This window comes from Coffea arabica, chromosome 10c (genome assembly GCF_036785885.1).
Source record: "Coffea arabica cultivar ET-39 chromosome 10c, Coffea Arabica ET-39 HiFi, whole genome shotgun sequence".
In the NCBI taxonomy this organism is placed as follows: Eukaryota; Viridiplantae; Streptophyta; class Magnoliopsida; order Gentianales; family Rubiaceae; genus Coffea; species Coffea arabica.
Window position 1 is genome coordinate 19,367,890 of NC_092329.1, and position 6,045 is coordinate 19,373,934.

Sequence of the window (6,045 nt, forward strand, 5' to 3'; positions counted from 1 at the left end):
GAAAATTACAATATTTTTAGCACCTAATAGTTAATAACAGGCTATTAGTTACATCCAACTTTTCAAATATTATCTCCACTATAGTGGAATTCTAATAGACAATTGCAATATTAACATTGTCACCCATAGCCACATTTCAGGCCAAACTTGTGTTGTAACCCTTATCGGCTATAAGTCGGTTAGCAAACCAATCATCAAAATATGCCACAAACATGATCCAAACATTAGTGTATACCTCACCCTTGAGAGCAAAGTAGTGAGTTACAAACTGCTCCTTCGTCATAAACCAAGTATTGTAGGTCATAATGAAGCAGGCCTTGAGATTGTGTATGATCAGGATTGGACAATGAAGTCACTTGACAAGGGGGGGGGGAATACTTTCTCATTTGTAATGGGGTTCTGGATGGGGATGCACAAGACTAAAATAGGCTGAAAAAAGTCATAGTTGGAAATCTATCAAAATCCAAAAGTACTTCCTTTGTTACCCACTTCACCCTTGTGTGGTGAATGGTTGGTTACCTGCTCAGTTTAGCAATGGCCAGTATTGAACATGAATGTTAAGGATGTATTTGATGGCCATAAAAGTGGGAAGCTGAGGAGTTGTTATGTATGTATATAAGGGAGAGTTGTGGTTCATTAAGAGAGACAAGGTAGGTTAGGTAGGATTAGGATTATAAAAGGGGAGTTAATGTAATGAGATGTCAACTAAGAAATAGAATGTGCCAATCAGTTCTTGTTTCAGTACTTATAGCAGATGCGTTGTACCAATCTTGGTAATTTAGCACCAATTTGTATAATATTAGATAGGATGTGCGTAATCTCCACTAGTCATGTCTAATAAATGCTGGGCTTGAAATAGGGTTTGAAGGCCACAAAATTCTATTACCCTTGGCTCTCGGTGAAGAGGAAATAATGGAGTGGTTTGATAAAGAAACAATGGAATGGCCCCATTGCAAATTGGCTTTTGAAGAATTTTGCAAGAAAAGGCTTGTCTACTTGACAAAGCACCAATACTTGGTAATTACATGAGAACATATGAGAGATAAACCTTGTTGAACGTTACCCTTTTTTGTGATGTCTCATAAAAATTTATTATTTTAAAATCCATTTCGATCTTATTTAAATATTTAATTGCCCATTTACTCTGATTATTATTTTCTAACCTCTTTAGACCTAATTATATGGGCCTATAGCTTCGTTATATTTTTAAAGTGATTTGTTTCAAAATTTAATTTTTGAAAACTCGTTAAATGAAAATAGTGAATACGCGATTTGGGATTTTAGCTGATTTGGAAATACCATAAGTTGGGAAAATTGGAGACTTGTATAATGGTCCTAAAATAGGTATTCTGTGTTTAAGTATTCAAGTGATAGTTATTAGCACTATCGTTATAAGAATTTCTTGGAGATTTCACTTTATTGCACTTAATTTGGAGATACGCGTTTTACACTCGTGATTTAATTGAGGGACTTTAGACCCTTATTTTGGGACAATTAAAAGTGAATAATATTAATATGAATACAAGTACATGAGAGGTTTAGTGCACTAGTGAAACAAATGCAAGAGGAATTGAGCACGAAACGCGCGCGTGCCCGCACGAGAGAGAGTTGACTTTTGCACCAATTCTAGCCACACAAATGAAGCTTCCTTAGGAAGCCAAATTTAGACTAAAACACTCTCCCTCCTCCTCACAAAGCAGCCGGCCATCCTTGTGCAAAAACAACTCAAGTTCTTCAAAATTTTCCTTCACAAAATATTCATCAATCTTCATCCAATTCCTTCCAAATTGCACACACACTTAGCCTAATACTAGGAGATCATATTAAGCTACAAAGGAGAGCTGCAATCCACGGTTTTCTTGGACAAGGAGGAAGCCGAAATTCTGCCTTTGTTCATCACACAAGTAGGTGATGATCCAACCTTCAAATCTTGGTTTTTGGAAGTAGAATTTCACGTATAAACTCTTGTATGCATGTAGGTAGTCTTGTTTATGGTAGATTTTGTTGTGTGGGCTCTATGAACTCCCACTTTTGATGGAAAGACTGATTTGATGATTGATGATGAAATTAATGGTGGTTTAGTACTTAAATTAGTGGATTAATGTTGTATTGTTGGTAGAAAATGAAAGGAGGTGCTTGGAGCAAAAGTGACCATTTTACCCCTGCATTGTCCGACCACTTTTGTGCAATATTTTAAGGTTCTAATGGCTTGTTTATGTTTTTTACATGTTATATTGGTTGTGTAAAAAGTTTTATTGAAAAATAACTTGATTTGGTCACCCAAATGTTGGATTTACGAAAGCTTAGAAATCTGGAAACTAATCCCGTATTCACCCAGGTAATGTTTTTGTTTCGGCTATATCTTTTTACTCCGATGTCGGAATCGAGTGCCGTTTATGGCATTGGAAACTAAACATTCCCAGATTTCCAACGGTATAAAATTCACATTCTGGCTCCATTTGAGTGAGCCAAACCAATCATTTGAAATCCATTGTCCTGTTTCATTGCTTCCTGGAAGGCAGCACATGAGCTGCAACTTGATGCTCACGAATGAGCTGGTTATGGACAAATTTTGAAAATGGTTTCTTCTGAGAAAATATAACCTTATGAGTCTATTTTCTAAAGCCACCAACCATGCTCAATTCTGAGTTGAATTGAGTGATTTATGATGGAAATTCAAAACTGACTTTGTGAATGAAAACAGTGTTTTGGACAGATTTGAAACTAACTACGGTTTGGGACTTGTTATCCGAAGCTTCTTACTGTAAATCATCTATCGAATGCACATTGAACATATTTTGGACATTACCTACTGGAATGAACCATGTTTGAGATGTTCCTTGACCAAATGTTTGGAAACGACAAAACGGAAGTTCAAAGGCAGCTTAGCCTTAGAATTTCTTGTGATTTCAACGGTTTTGTTAACCCACTTTCTGTGCTTATTTATCCATGAAATTTGGTAGAGGAACAACCCTTATATGGCAGTATTATACTACTAATTTTGGTGTTATTCCGAGGCCGTTTCATTGCTCAACTAAACTTCCAAAGTTTGTGACTTGATTTTGAAAAACCGTTGTTTAACAAGGAAATTTGGGTAACTTTGAGCTACCATATCTTGGTGCTCGAAGCTTCAATGATACACTACTATCATGAGCATTGCCTTCCCAACCAATTTTGATATATAAATCTCATGTCATGATCACACGCAGCTAGAATATTTCGTGAGAGGGTGTCTTTGTTACGAAAAGCATCATGTACCTCTATTGGCACACTAATTGAGACATGAATTCTATCAATTGTCCCAATTCAATCATGTATTATAAGGGACATACATAATAGCGAGTGGTATTTTTGTTAGCAAGTATGGAAAGTACCTTAAACCATGGATAAATCTATCCGTTCTTAAGAATTGCAGGATGAATGGCATCCGTGTCTCTTTGTCGGATTGCAATAGTTTCTAAATGAACTAAGGCTTGACAAGCATAGTGCATGTGCCGATGGATGATCTCAATGGAATGCTGAAAATGCTCGCCTAACACCCTTTATGTCAAGTCGTGGCTAAAGTTGTATAATTTAATCGCTATTCCTTCCTCCAAAGACACACTATAATAGGGTTCTTCATTGGTCTCACATTAATCAGCAAAGTTGAATAAATGTGAGAACATTCATGTGCATATTCTCCGGCATCCTAGTATTGTGTCCATCCATCAACTTGTTTACCCATTCTTGACCTGTCAACGTACTTGTTTGGACTAACTGCCTCAGCCTTGGCAGCTGTTTTCTTTGAAAGTTTCATGCTAGTATCAATATAGCCGTAGCTATGTTTTTCGTATCATTCAAGTCATGTAGATTCACTTCCCCCTCTCTATTCTTGATATGAGCACCTACTGCTGGACCTTCAAAATAGTTGACTAATAAGAATCAAATGAGGCATAAATTATGAAATAAATATGTATCATAAAAAAGTAAGTTTCATAATCATGTCATTAAGTAGTAGGATGGGACGAAATTCCCTTAATTATGATATGAGCACCTAATTCGAGACTTTTGAAACAATAGCAATAAAAATACAAAAAAGGTAACTTAATATGTCAACTCTTAAAGGCATAAAGTATGAAATTTCATGATAGAATTCATACATAATTTCAACCCACATTGATTATTTTCGGCAATAAACAGACCCAGACCTAACAAAGGCCAACACTTAAAATCTGCCGAAACATTTTATGACATAACCAAAACATTAAAATTTTTCCCAGTACAAAAAACATAAAAGCTAGCATCAAACTTGTGACAACTCATAAAATTCCTTATATTTTTCTTAAAATTTCCTTTAATTCAAAATTTATTACTTTCCAATAATTTTAATACACATTCACTTCCCCAATAGCTTCAAATAATCATATAATTAAGGATTTTCCCTTTCGTTTTCAAGTTAGCGTGAATTAAGGTTTTACGCCTATCCGTGGTGTGCCTATCCGGTACGGAATGGGGATCAAATTTGGTGATTAAGAGTGAGTTTTAGATGATATTAAGTGTATGATTAGAAGTGATAATAATAAGTTAGTGAATTATAAGGTAAAACCCTAGTATACGCGATTTAAGAAAAATCGGCTCTAACCGACGGGCATCGTTCACTACCGATTGAATACACCACTCAACCACCACTTCATTAACTTAATCCCATAGTTATTAGAGCCAAAATATCAGCCCATAATCATCATGTGATGGCCGAAATTCTTCACTAAAAAAGCCAAGGAAAAGAAAAAAAAAATTGAGGAAGATCTTGGAGTGACACTTGGAGCACATCTAACCATCTTTGACCAAATTCAAGTCCAAGCTTCTTATCTTTCTTGGACTTCATTTTCTCTTCATTTTCAGCTATGGTGGCTGAAAATTGAGAGACAAAAAGGGAGAAAAAAGAGTTTCAATCCATCTTGGATTTTGCTTGATTGAGTGAGAAAACAAGAAAACTAAATCGATTAACTTGTAAATTGAGAGCTTGGGAAGCTTAGGGAGCTAAATTTCACAAGGAAAGGTGAAGGATAACTCTTGCAAGCCCTTTTATTGAGGTATTATGGCTGATCATCCTTCCCTGTTCCCTTACTCTTGTTTGAGTTATGTAGTAACTTGAATTCATGCTTGGTGATATCTAATCTAAGTGATTGTAATGATTGTAATGATGAATTTTGAGTTAGAGTTTTGAATGGTTCACTCGTAATTCTTGTTGTTTGGACGGTATATGGTGTATGTAGGCTTGTATAGGAGGTAGTAGTAGTGGTTTTAAGCTATAAATGTGAAGTTACATGTTCAATACCTTAAATTCTAGAATTGAGATTCTTCATTGCTCTGTTCTGCCTGGTTCTGTTTGACCATGATGGGGGCCGAATTAGGCTTATAACAAAACATGAAAGTTGTAGGGAATGATGTATTATAGCTGCCTGTAAAATTTCAGCTCAATCTAAATACTGTATCATATGAAAAGACAAATATACCCTTGACTGCCATTGGTAGAGCTCTGTGGACAGTGTAGACATTTCACCAATCTGACTACATCTATTTACCCAAATCTGTACAAAATTAGCATCTAGCCAAAACACAGAAGTTGTAATTCTATGTCTTAGCTTTCCAATGGCCCTAAAAACGCCTCAATCGGACTTCGGTAGCCTGAGTTGTTGTCATTTAAGCATAGTGCGGTTAACTAGCCTGATGGTGAGATTCTGGTTCTGTAATTTGAAATTTTGACCTGGATACACTATGAACTGGGTTAAGTGGTCTTCATCAAAATTATAGCCCCCCATCTTATCTTCATAATGCTATAAATTTCATCCTAATCCGATAAGTGCAGCTTCGGTTGTGACCGATACACTAAAAGACATCAAACCTGTCATTTTGTTCTTTGCCTTACATCTTATTTCCGCTCACTTTCCCAGCTTGGTTTTGTAATTGAATGACTTTTAGCCTATTGAACAACTATTGTGATGAGATTATTTGTATGTGTTTTGGGCTGATTGAGAAAAAGAATGAAGTCATAAATGGCTAGAA